This window comes from Anguilla rostrata, chromosome 10, assembly GCF_018555375.3.
Source record: "Anguilla rostrata isolate EN2019 chromosome 10, ASM1855537v3, whole genome shotgun sequence".
Classification (NCBI taxonomy): Eukaryota; Metazoa; Chordata; class Actinopteri; order Anguilliformes; family Anguillidae; genus Anguilla; species Anguilla rostrata.
The window spans coordinates 27947933-27961721 of record NC_057942.1 but is presented as its reverse complement, the minus strand read 5'-3'; positions in this window follow the sequence as shown (position 1 = coordinate 27961721).

Sequence of the window (13789 nt, the reverse complement as noted above, 5' to 3'; positions counted from 1 at the left end):
TTTGTTTCTTCAAAGAAAATTAGAGAATATTGAATTCTATTCATAGTTCACTATATTTCTTTATTTTGTATTTTCTAGTCCTTAATGCTGATGAGACTGGGGCATCTGTGCATTTGAAATCCATGGGTATCTAGACTGTAAATAGTTTTTTATGGATCAGAAGTTTTGGCCTAGTTCTTTTTTTAGCAGAAGATGCCCACAGAATTTCTCAGAATCATTGGCACAAGAGAGGTTGGTGACAAATGGCAGCTAAGCACAGAAGATGACAGGAGAGAGACATACTAGCAGTTGATACAATGGAATTCTGATGGAGGCTGTTTGAGTATCGATCCCCAATATGTTGACAGTTTGAGCGGCCCCGATCTGGCCAGCATACTTGTGCTTGAATGCTCTGCGCCACCTTCTCCGCCTGTCACCTGGACTGCATCTGGGGTGGTTGGTGTGTATTTGACTGGATCTGAGGGTCCCTAAATGGGACCTCACAGTTTTCACTCCAGCAGATTCTGACTTGTCTTCTTCTCAGGGCTCAGGGCTGTCCGTATTCTCCCACTGCCCCAGGACTGTGGCACTGTAATTACAGCTGTGGCCCTTCAGATTTACCCTCTTGCCCACCAGCTCCCATCACTCTCTGCCACACTTTTCTCTGCTCTGTTTAAAAGGTGACAGCCACTCGTGCGTCCCAGCAGTCCACCGGTGACAGCCACCAGGCCCAGAGTGCTGCCCACACACCTTCCAGTAGCCAGGAGAAGAATCAATAACCCACTGGAGCGAAACCTTCACAAGCTGTTATCTCAAATTTTTCTTCTTGTTGCTCAGAAACCCAGATAATATCTCGCCATGTCTAGATGTGCAATCGGTTGCACTTTGAAAGTTGAAGCGATTGGCAGCATTAACCCCTCAGTTCCTGGGCGCACAGTATAAGTAAAACATAGAGCTGTCCATTGAGTCCTTTAGATATGAATGGTTTCATTGTATTAAACAGTGTTCTTCATGAATCTTTATGAATAATGTCAAGCTGTGAATTAACTCTAATAAAATATGTCCATGTAAATATATAATTTATATATTATATATTTTGAATGTGGTCCCAATCAAAGCTGTCAGAGCTGACAGGGTCTGGTGGTTCTGTGGAATGATGCTTAAATAGGCGTTGGCCAGGTAGGGAGGGTTTCAGTAAGCAGGGTACCCCCTGTTCACCCTACCTGATCATTCAGTATTGACTCCTCTGCCATATGGAAGCAAATAATTAGACAACAGCTTACCATAATTTATACACTAGCAGATAAATCAGTCCCCAGATATTTACCCCCTAAAACTAAGGTTGGAACTGACTATTTTCAAATAAATGCTGAGACTGTGATTGATATAGCAATTCACCAATCAGCACATAACTATCCTAACAAACTATGGCTGGGATTCAATAAACACTTGTACTTGATAAGTTGGCAGTCCTGATCTGACCTGTGGCAACTATTTGAGCTTCACTGGCAAGACAATAAATCTGGTAAGACAAAAAAATTATTTGAATGTGGCAGTGCAACAATAACAATACGTTTCAAAATGACAGAAAATGTTGCAATCAATCCCAGAGAGATTATCCAAACACTTCTTGAGCATTAAAACTTTAACCAATAGAAATTATTCTCTTCATTGAAGCATGTGGGCCCACATCCTCATCCAGGTAGAGGACTTCTAAGTCTTCAGTTCATGCTCATCGTACTTTGCTCACTTATGAGGGGACAAGTGATAGCACTTAATAATGCAGTTACAACAATTGCATGTTGATTGTTGATTAATACATGTATATTAACAATGGAAATCTCGGTGAAGATTTAAGAAAAAGCTTTTTGAATGTTATTACTGTCCAAAGGATCACACCAGTGATAAAGTTACATAGTACATTACTGGCACACAGCAGCACAGCTGTGCATTACATGTCAAGAACATTCTGTCAGTTTGCACATCCTTGCTTTCTTTACATCCCTTAATTCCTGACCTCTGAACATGAATTCCAAGACTGAATTAACCCAATTAACCAAACATAACAATTACCATTATTTGTTCTTATGGGAATGACAATTTTGGGTATAGCTGTGATAGGAAATAATTTTCTCAATACTCCTGGAGTTAGACACGACAAACTCATGCAGCCACTGAGCCACTTATCCTGTTGCACTTTGTATACTGTAAGCTGCACATATTCTGGGGTGCTACATTCCAGAGAGCACTAATGCATCAGGTCCTCCAATACATCAAACATCAAAAGCTGTGACTTTTACAAGAAATACAAGTTAAAGTAACAGGCTTGTAATTTTCTGGTTTTCTAAGATGTCCTTTGTGAGTACAATATACTGGTATATTATTACCTTGCATCCAGTCATCTTGTATTTCTCAGGTTTTTAGATTTTCCATCCAGCTATTAATCTATATGCACTTATCCTGGTCAGGGTCGTGGGGGGTGCTGGAACCTAACCCAGCGTGCATTGGACGAGAGGCAGGAACAAACCCTGGACAGTCTCCAGTTAGCCTACCTGTATGTCTTTCCTGTGAGAGGAAAGTACTCAGAGGAAACCCACATGGACACGGGGAGAACACAGTGGCTATATTTGTCAGTTAGTTTGTCAGCTACCCTGCTAACTAGTAAATCTTTGCATTCGTGCATAATGTTGTCTGGAAACAGTGACGGTTGTTACAGTGGCTAATAGAATTCTGAAGGAACCATTTTTGTTGGTGAAGCTGAATAAGCAATGGAATTGTAATCTATTGTCTCAGATTTTCTGAAATGACTATGAACTGAGCTATTGTATAAAAACATGGTCATGCTCTTATCTATGTAGTTACAGTATGTAGGTTATCACTGTATAGGGATATACAGCATGGGATTTAATATCTTTGGCATTCGGCCTATGGCCTTGTGCCTACACCTGTGGGAGGAAAGTACTCGGAGGAAAACCACATGGACATGGGGAGAACATGCCAAATCCACACAGAAAGGCCCAGTATGTGATTAATCTCCATAATTTGATATAATACACAAAATAATTTAATCTAAGATTTCTCCAGCTCAGTCATGATATCTGCTAAAACATGTACATTAGATGTACTGGTAAACTTTGAGAAAAAAGGTACAAAAAATTGCCAAAAAAGGTACAAATGTTTTGTGACTAGGGTGGTACCCTATAGGGATATAAAATTGTACTCCTAGCCAGCAATTCATAATTAATATGTACCATTTTTGATTGTTTGCTTTGGTTGTACTTATTAACCCAAATAGAACATTATTGCACTTTCATGGTACATTTGGGAAATTTGCTCCATAAAGCAGAAGAATGTAGCTCCACTGTATCTTTATTTCTGAGAGTGTGGGGATATTTGTAACCTCTTCTTCAGTAAAGCATTAAAGAAACTGTTAAGGGTATCAGGAATATTATCATTATCAAGTATAGTATCTTATTTTTGAAGTGCTTCTACCTTCAAAGGGAGGGAGCTGTATGGATTGACAGCAAAAGTAGAATGTACAGAAGAATGAGCTTTGTATGCTGCATTGCACAAATGGATGAGTTTGTAGATGGAAGTGATGGTATTGACTGCAACACAAAAGTAATGAATATTATATTAATATTTATGACATTAATAAAATGAATAATTTATGTTCAGGGGCTTAAGAGAAATGTTTTTGCCCCCTGACACCATTTATGATGGAAATGGCCCCATGTTATATATAGCCTGCTAGTCAGCTTTTCATGGTAAGAAACAACCTGCATCTACTCAACCTGCATCAGCGTGGTCACCATATTCACCTGCCATGACCCCAATAAAACCTCTCCTCTCTAAACCATTGTGGAGCATCCTTATTTACTTCAGAAAGGTGCAATCTAGTTGATGCATCCTCTTTAATGCATGCAGCTAGTTGTCACTTCTTTTCACTCAAAGAGTTGAGCTTCCCAGTTATTGCACTGGAAGAGAGCACAGCTGTAGGTCAGGGCAGCAAGATAACACCTTTTCCTGGAACCGTTTGGGTGCACTCATCAGGGCATAAATTACACAACGTGGCCTGCTATTGGGCGGTGATGCTTTTATAACCATTGTGAGTCTTTAGGCCATTGCGGCCAGGCAGCCCTTTCACTCTGACATCAAACCTGTGACCTGTTACCATATTTGCCAGTGCCATTGAAACATGTGACACAACCAATATGCAACAACACAGAGGAAGAAAAGGGGCAATCACAACCACACATTACATTACAGGCATTTACCTGAGGCTCTTATCCAGAGCGACTTACACAGCTTTTACATTGCATCCATTTATCCAGCTGGATATATACTGTAGCAATGCAGATTAGCTTGCTCAACGGCAGTGTCCTACCAGGGAATCAAACCTGTGACCTTTTTGGTTACAAGACCAGTTCCATACCGATTGTACTACATTGACGCCCTGACACATGATGTGAGAAAACTGCAAAAGGTCTGCAAAATTATTCTTGATCAGTCAAATAAATAATTCTCTTTCCGTATCTAGGGCATAATGGCTTTCTAAATCATGCTTAGCTGCTACAGTGGAATGACTGCAACAAAATCGCTGAACAACATTAAAGGTAATGTTCTTTCCATTGAATTCATCCGGTGACTAAGCATTTATAATTTATTGTTTAGCTTATTTTAACTGGCTTTATATGACAGTTGGTGTGTTTGATTAGCCGCGGTTCCTATGCCTGTTGTTTCTGAGCCATAACTGGAGTCCAGGAAGAGATACAGCAATATCTTAACAAGCCAGTCAAACACCAGTCTAATCCAACAAGCTTATCTGGAGTTTGAATCACCCCTGCCCTCGGCTCCTTCTTTAACTGCTGTCCAATCAATGGAAATGTACAGTTCAATGTATGGAACGACCAACAATGATACTATCTCTCAGTTGCGATAACATGGTGGCTAGATTTGTCAGTTTGTTAGCTAGCCCACTAACTATTAAATCTTTGCATTTGTGCATTTATAGCATTGTCTGGAAACAGTGACGGTTGTTACAGTGGCTAATAGAATTCTGAAGGAACCATTTTTGTTGGTGAAGCTGAGTAAGCAATGCAATTGTAATCTATTGTCTCAGATTGTCTGAAATGAACATGAACTGAACTGTTGTATCAAACCAAGATCATGCTCTTTTGTATGTAGATACAGTATGTAGGTTGTCACTGTACATCTGTATGGGATTGAATATCTTTGGCATTCGGCCTATGGCCTTGTGCCTACACCTGAATCACAGCCTTGCTGATGTAAATATAACTGCACTCCCTCTCGTGTGATATTGCTGTTGCTCAACAGTTCATGCATCCCCTTCCAAACTTAGTTTGCACATCCCTATCACCTTTGTTTCTCCTGGGTAACGCCTGCATTTAAAAGGGATGGCTCACATTTTTTAGACCCAGGTCCACTGAGCCACTCGCCATAAATTATGTGATAAATTGGGGGCTCAAGCCCGCCTAACTCTAGTATGTATAGCTCACTCTCTGTTAGCTTTTAGCTATGCTAGCAAAATAACATTTATTTAATGGGAACTGAGAATCACCACCTGAAAGCTATTTAATGAAGACAGTATTCATAAAGTAAACTTGTTTATTTGCTTGAATATTACATGTTTGAACCGGAATATGCAGATGAGGAGCTTATTCGAGATTGAGAGGACAAGGACAGACAGAGAGCGAGCGCAACTCACTGACGCTGTATCAGCTGAGGTTGAGACGAGGGAAACGGTAAACAAAACCTGGCGGTGCACCTGTAGAAGTGGCACTGCTGCAAGTGCATTTAGTAAGAGTAGCTACACAACATATTGAAAAAAACTATCCTAATCCCTTGACAGGGATGCAGTACATCTGGCTACCCGAAAAGATGCTGCCACCGCCTTTAATTACTGGTTTTGTCCAGTAAGGGAGAACAGAAGATACAAGCCAGACTGATTCAAGGGAAAATCTTTATTACAATAGTTCATAAGCCAGCATCAGCTGCTCAGAGGAACCTAAATCCACACAAGGAGGCAACAGAACTTGCAGGGGGTTCATACTGACCATCTGTTCAAGTGAAGTTAATAAATTCAGAATTACTAGAAAGGGATATACAACAAACTACAATACAGTGTCGTAGTTATCACACATTAGGCCCCACCCAGTCAGCCCCTTATGATTCCACACCCTCCCTCAACTGGCTGTGCTCAAAATAATGACCACACACACAAGACAAATAAATATTTTTAAATAGCACTTCCTGTGCACCAATGTTCTTGAGTCAGGAGGATGTCCCCCAATTCATCACATAATTCATGGTGAATACCTCAGTGGATCTGGGTCTAAAAAAGTTACCCTCAAGGTTTGCTTCAATAGGTCTAGATTCTCTTCCATCCTTTACATTCAGTAGTCCATGAGTGGTTTTTGTTTGAAATGCATGTCCAGTCTGCCATCAGACGGCCGCTCATGTAGCTGCCCCTGTTCAGGAAGTGACAGTTGTGGGACAGGGAGGGAAACTCCAAATGCATCGTGGCTCCACCTCAAGTTTATTGGGTGGGTATGTCTTGCCTCAACAAATTCTTATACCATTGGAAGTACATAAAATGCAAGTGGAATTTTGCCTTTTCAAAAATGGAAATTTTTTGGAAAATGAAAAACCTACTTTGGGCAGGTTTGCAAATGACTGTCAACATGTCGATTTTCAGTGAGGAACACTGTTTTTGACTAGATAGAATAATTTACAGACAATCCATTGAGACATGCTATCAATATGGTGAGCCATACACTTTTGTTAGAAAGAGGGATCATATCCAACTCTTTTGAATGGATAACACTCACCTCACAGCAAGAAGGTTCTAGGTTTGAATCCCAGACAGGGCCTTTCTGTGTGGAGTTTGCATGTTCTCCCTGTGCCTGTGGGGTTTTCCTCTGTGTACTCCAGTTTCTTCCCGCAATCCAAAGACATGCAGGTTAGGCTACTTGAGGGGGAATTCAGAAAAAGGGGACTTCAGGGCGATGTTGCAGAAAAAGAGCAAGTGTGCTTAGTCAACCTGCCCTGTAGACTGTAAATGAAGGTTAATGATACTAAGCTGTTGACTGAAGTTGTTTGGAAGCAGAATAGAATTACATTACATTACAGGCATTTAGCAGACGCTCTTATCCAGAGCGACTTACACAACTTTTACATAGCATTTTACATTGTATCCATTTATACAGCTGGATATATACTGCAATTCGATAAGTACCTTGCTCAAGGGTACAACGGCAGTGTCCTACCGAATCGAACCTGCGACCTTTTGTTAAAGTCTAGTTCTACCCACTGTGCTACACGTCCGATGCGAATGTCTTACCCACAGTGATTGATTGACAGGGTGTTCAGAAAACAAAACACCCAATGGGATTACAGTGTAATTTTTAATTGTGGACAAGACATGAAATTAAATTGCTAATTGAATGTTGATTTTCTATTTGTCATGCATTTGTAGCAAGGAAATGCAATTATAAATATGCATGTTTATCATTAAAACATATTCCTTTTTCTTTTTCCCACAGCGCGCAGGAACTGGCGCCGTGGGCTATGCGTGGCAAATTGTGGTCACTCACTCACTCGCTCACAGACAACCTTTGAGGGAGGTTTGGTGGGACGCATGCGCAGGTGGTGCTTCGTTTAGTAGGACGCATGCACAGGTGGTACGGCACAACATTTTTAAGCACAGCTTTATCGCCTAACGTTACTTTAGCTGACCCTAACATGCTCGCGTTTCGCCTACTTTAGCTAACATGGTTGGCGCATACAGATCACCTACTTTAGTTAACCTAGTTAGTGTGTACGGATGCTATCCTGCACGTAGGAGCTAAGGACACACAGCTACAACCATCGATACAGATGTATGGACACATGGAGGACAACAAATAACGTTACAGAGATGAGGATGTGCCATAGCTAGCTAGCTATATAGTACGGACGGCAAAACTGAGCTTTAGAACGTCGCCAGTAGTGTATGCACGTGAGCTCGACAAAGTACCTAGCGCAATCTGACAGCACTAACCCATAAAAATGTACTGTGAATCGTACTTGCTCAATCGAACGGTAAATGTGAAAAACATTCGATGACAGTCAGCGGCACCGAAAATTTCTGTCACACCCTCAATAAACGGGAGAACTCCCAGTAGGAGATTGAATTAAATCATTTAACGTTATATATTTTCTGAAATGTTATTGATTCCGCTTGGCAACAGTGAGTGAAACTAGGCGATCTGAGCATATAGTTTCTATGTAAATTACATCAAAAGGATTCAGCCTTGTTGTTTGCTACCTAAACTTCACAGCGCAGTCATTGCCGTTATCATGATTGTAGCATGAAGTGTCTATTTTCAACCAACTGCCATATATGAGCGCGTAAAATCAACCAAAACATATAGTTTGCCAAATTGCGCCGTGGATGGTTTTGTGCTTGTTAATATGGCAGATCTATGTCTGGGAGGAAAAGTGTGATAGTAATATACTTCCATAAAATATGTTCATGTCATGAAGGTTAGTGTTTGCCATGGTTTCTGCTTGAGAAGGTAGTTATGCTGATTCTTAAGATGTGTCGGATAGTCTTTGTAAGGAATATAACAAAATGAAATTAATATTTTTAGCTGCGACCGCAGCTCTATAGCTCTGTCTGTCAGTTGTTTGGTTGGCTGGTCGGTTGGTTGGTTGGTCCACAAAAAGTATTCCACCCTGTAGCGGCCACAGTTTTCACCCCAGGAGGCTGAAATTTGGTATGGATGTTGGTCATGACCGAAGATAGAGCTGAGTAACTTCCAAGGCCAATTGACCAAGAGGGGGCATGGCAATGGGTGTGGCCTATCACAAAAAGGCGAATGGATTCACAGATTTGCACAAGATTTTGTGGAAAGGTTGGTCATGAACCAAAGAAGATGTCACGTGGATGCATGTGCGTGTGCGTTTGCAGCTATTACGGATTCACGCTTGTTTAAACAATGGAGTTTGTATTTGGTAAAGACACCAAAAATACTGTTTGGTATCAAAAAAGTCACATTTTATTTAACATTCATGAAACCCATTGGAAATAAATATATGATCTTAAAGGGTTGATGGAATAATCAGGTTATGGTATATGTAGCAATTATTTCTTCTTCATGAATTAGTGTTTTGATAAATATTTATAGAATGAGAAAAAGGAGATGACAGAAGAATAGCATGAAAGCAAAAGCGCCTAAATGTTTAATTATGTTGCAAAGGTATGCAATAAAGACATTGCTAAAGCAATTGTCTTATGCACTTTTTGTTCCGTAAATGAAATACTTTTTCCAAATACTTCAAATCCTTTATTCTTTGTTGGTAAAATTGGTTTTGTCCCTCCCATTTATTCCCCCAATCCCCCCCCCCCCCCCCCCGCGCAAGTTTGCCCTGGTGATGTGTGATTTGGGTATGGAGAGGGCTGTAAGGGGGAGAGGGAATGGTTGGGAGGCAGATAACATTAAGTACCACTTAGGCACTTTGATCACAAGGGAGCATCAATCTCCCAGAGGGAAAGCCTTGTATATTTTCCAAAGTGAATCAATGTTATTACTGGGACAGCTGGGATCGGCATACCCCTGCTCTGTCTGTAATAGGCAACATGGACACCCTTTTGCACCCACATATACTTGGACACATTCGCAAACAGACACACATGCTCACGTACGCACACACGCACACACACGCACACACACAAATGGATTCATATTTTGGCAGTGGCAGTTCACTTTTAATTAACCCCTCAGTCACCAATGTGGTGTAATATAGGTTTGACAAAGAGATTATTATATTCTGTGACGAAAGAGCCCTTAATCTAGGCATTCAGTGCTGAATCCTCTCTGGGTGGTTTGACAGGGAAGTCTCAGAATAACATAGGAAAGTCTGTCACTGAAAAACCTATATGGTTTTTCTTAAGGCAGTATTAAAGTGTGACTTTGGTTAGCAGCAGTCCACCACCCTATGGTGAGACATGATGTTTGTTCTTGCTGAGACAGTCTGATCACATCCTGAATTGACATTCTCAGTCACCTGAGGAAGAGTTGCTCCTCTGTTTTACCTTGCATATCGAACTAATACACAAGCTGCTTGGTCATCATGTGCACTTTCAACCACAATTTACTATTTACTTATGTAATTCCCATAGATCTAAATGCAGATGTTACTTTAGTCACTGTTCCTATTAAAACACTAGCCAGTTGAGCAGTCTTTGTGACTGAAGCTCCTGCCATCTGTGCCCCAATAATGAACCCTCCCATAGGAAAGCAAAATCTAAGAAGAGATCTCATAGTTGTTTCTTTCATTTCTCCTAGACACAAATGAGCCATTTTTAATACTAAGGTGAGACCAAAGACTTTTTTTCCTACTTCTCAAATTCAACTCAGGAGAAAGAACCACATATAATCTCATTTATGTCTTACTCCGATCAAAACAAGAGATCTCTAAATGGTCTTAAATAAGTCTAATTTAGGTCTCCTGAACATGGGACCATGAGATCAGAGAAAGAGCTCAAAGAAAACTCAGCTATGACTCCTAGGATCTCATGATTCTTCTCAAATATCTCAGTCTCAGTCAAATGTCTCAGTTTTCTCATAGTGACCTCATGAGAAACAACCGCATCTCAATTCAATATCCATTTGTCTTACAGAAGTCTCAAATTCATTCTCTCATTATGTCATCTTTTCTCCTAAGGGGGTTTTAGGAGCAACAATTCAGATTGAAGTGATCTCAAAAAGATGTACAATTGAGATCTTACTACTTTCTCAAGAGTTAGAGAAAAGACTATCCTGAGCAAAATATTTTTCCTCTGGGCTCTTTCAAAGTCACTTACATCTTTTCTTCTTGCCTTCTTGATCCAAAAATCAAGGTCAACTGGGCCTGCTCAGCATTTTTATACATGCCACAGAGCATGATAGGATGTTTATATATATACTGTATTGTGGCAGTGACACAATTTCATCAAAATTGACACATATCAGAATATTTTTTTGAGGAACTACGACCCTTTTAATAGGGGAGCAAAACTAATTGGACAAATTAACATTCTGAAATGAGGTTGCAAATACTCATTCAATGACTGATGCCTGAAATCTGTGACAAATAGACATCACCAGACACTGGGCATCTTCCCTTGTGATGCTCTGCTAAGCCTGTACTGCAGCCATCTTCAGTTCCTGTTTATTTCTGGGGTGTTTTGTCTTTCGTCTTGTTTCCGCAAGTCAGATGCTCGTTGAATTGAATTCGAGACAAGTGAATGCTTTGGCCAGTCAAGAACATTCCACTTCTTGGCCATGAAAAACTCCTTGGTTGCTTTAGCAGTATGTTTGTCTGCAAGCTGAAGTGTCATCTAATTAAGCAATATCACTGGAGAGTGCTGTTATACTGTCTACCAGGAAGGCTGTGATTATCTTATATATAGAGAGAGCTCCATAATGTTTGGGACAACCATTGGGACAAACTCTGTACTTCACAATTTTAGATTTGTATTTAAACAATTCTCATGTGATTAAGGGCATATTCAGCTTTTATTAAAGGGTATTTTTTAAAATATAAATTTTGGTTTCACCATGTGGAAATCACATCACTTTTTATACATTGTCCCCCCATTCCGGGGCACCATGTTTGGAACCAATCGCTTCACAGGTGTTGATTCTGATTAGGTCTGATTAGTCAGGTGTGTTTAATTGCTTCCTTAGTGCAGATAAAAGGGAGCTTTCAGTATCTAGTCTTGATTTTAGGCTTGTAATTACCTTGCCTGTTATTGGCATTGTTATTCACAACCAGTGAATACTAATGAGTTGTACTAATGAGGCTGGGAAATGATGAAAGAAACCATTAAGAAGAAAGAAAGAACTGGTGAGCTCAGTAAGTACAAATAGCCTGGTAGACCAAGAAAGATCTCTACAGTTTATGACTGAAGAATTCTCCCCATCGTGAAAAAAAATCCCCCAAACACCTGTCTGAAAGTCCTGGAATGTGTCAGTGACTACCGTCCACAGAAGACATCACAAACAAAATAGTACAATGCGAGATTGTTAGCCTTCGAATCAGGATGGCTTGGTTACAGTTTGCTGAGAAGTATCTAAAAGAGCCTGCAGAGTTGGAAAAAAGTATTGTGAACAAATGAGACCAAGATTCACTTGTATAGGCAAGAGCAAAGTGTGGAGGCCAAAATAAATGACAGAGATCCTGTGAAAAATGGTGATGGGGGTGTTATCGTTTGGGCATGTATGGCTGCCACAGATAGTGTCTCACTTGTCTTCATTGAGGATGTAACTGGTAATATCAGCAGAAGAATGAATTCTGAAGTATACAGAAGTATCTTATCTGATCAGATTCAACCAAATGCCTTCAAACTCATTGGATACTCAGCACCTGGTGGTGTCCATGGGTCACAAATTTCAAGCACTCAGTACTAAGCATGACTACTTTCATTTACATAGCATTAAGGGGGGGGGGGGGGGTATATGTAATTGCTACACGGTGAAACAAAATGTATAAAAAATACCCTTTAACACAGCTGAAAATCTGCACTTTTCCCCTACATGTGTTTACAAATCTAAAATAGTGGAGTACAGAGCCGAATCAAGAAGGAATGCGTTTTTTTTCCAAGCATTATGGAGTTCACGGTGCATACAGTACACACACGCAGCAAGAGAAAAATTCTTGAACATAGGGTGAAGATGATCACTTGCTACCATGAAATAACAACTGATGTCAGTATTACCTTCTAATGGTATATGTGTACCCCGACCATACCAGGAAATTGTGCCCCAGACCACTTGGGAACCTATTCACAATTCTTCACTGTGAAAACTCCGCTTGTTGTTTTGTCCACTACCTGTATGTTTGCCTGTCTCATAGGACCACAGAAGCGGAGGGGTTAACACGAATGCAGTCCGTAAAAGAGCCTGCCTGCTTAACCTTGACCTGATGGCTTTTCAAAGTGGCTGTGTGCGACTGCAGCTGCCCCCTGCCAAAGCTCTGCTCACTTCAGAGAGTGTTTACATTTTGGCAGGGGTCTTTATCTTCCCTGCGCCTTGGATCTCTCTGAGAGAGTTTACACATTCGGCATACACTGCGCAGCTTGGGGAGAGCCTCGTGCCTGGCTGGGGAGGAGAGGCCTGTCACACAGCCATCCATCTCCACCGTAGTACGTTCACTGTATTCACCATGCCTGAGGCTTCCATGCAACACATGCTGCATTCTCTAAATGTTATAAGAATGTTGTATCTTAGCAGAAAGGTTGCCCACCTATCTTTCTCTCTCTGTCTCTCTCTCTCTCTCTCACTGGCCAGAAGCACTCATATTGGGGGGTTTCTAACTTTTTGTCATCCTAAACTCTCAAGTTCAAGAATGAGTCACTCAGCATCATTCATCAGATACATGAATATGATATTTAAAATTCACCAATTGATAAGTTCAAAAGGTCTAGAAAAAGGTCTGCTGAGCCTCTCTAGGAAAAGGGCTGGCCTCCTCTTCAGAGGAGGGGGCGAGGTATGCATGCAGGGGATGGTGGTGCTTGCACTGACGACAACATACATTTTTAAAAATTCACTGTGGTAATTAAGCAAAGTGCATGCAGCATATGAGTAGTCTTGTCCAGAATCAGTGCTGACAACACTTCGGTAAGCATACTACTGAGGGAAAAGCCTAGAAAATTCAGAAATGATGGTAAATCTAGTTCCTTGCACAACTGTTCATACACTCCGTGTACCGGCTACATACACTCCGTGTACTGCAATCATGACCTCCTCCAATGACTGGATGT